Below are 674 nucleotides of genomic sequence, written 5' to 3'. Positions count from 1 at the left end.
CTTTGTTAGCAACAGACGTAATAGATTTAATTTGTTTGTACAGGGGCATTTTTGTCCAATTTAGTGGCATTTTTGTCCCAAGTCCCCATGGCCATGGGAAGGCTAAGCCTTCCCCAGCCTTACACATGCTCCGCCTATGCACACACGTTATATCTGATCAGCGCAGAGCCATGATCACTAATATATATATATGGGAAAGCAAGCCTGCTGCAAGCTGAGGGATTCGTGCTGGCACCCTCTCGTATTACAATAATGCACTCTTTACATTTGCCATTAAAATAATGCCAAAAACAGCTTCAAATGAACTATGAAAACAAGAATAAAGTCATAAAAGCTGCAATCCATTTCTTATTGGTTAAAATTAATGGAGACTATCTCGTGTTTTTCTGTGGGTGCTCAGGGATCGGCGCCTATGCCCTTAGCACTTTCTTAAAACCTCCCAGCTTTTCTGCCGTCTTTTCACACAAAACTAAACTACTCTGTGTGATGTGCGCACATGAGACTGTTACTTAAACCTGTGCTTTATGCTACAGTATTTATTTATTATCAGTTGTTCAAATCGCGATAATCGAATACAGTTATAATGATAATTTAAATATGAAACGGTAATACTAACCGTGGGGAATTTTATAATGATTTATCATCAAACCGGTAATCGTTACATCCCTACTCAA

Source organism: Sinocyclocheilus grahami, unplaced genomic scaffold, assembly GCF_001515645.1.
Source record: "Sinocyclocheilus grahami isolate Dianchi unplaced genomic scaffold, SAMN03320097.WGS_v1.1 scaffold901.1, whole genome shotgun sequence".
NCBI lineage: Eukaryota > Metazoa > Chordata > Actinopteri > Cypriniformes > Cyprinidae > Sinocyclocheilus > Sinocyclocheilus grahami.
Note: the sequence above shows the minus strand (reverse complement) of the source record.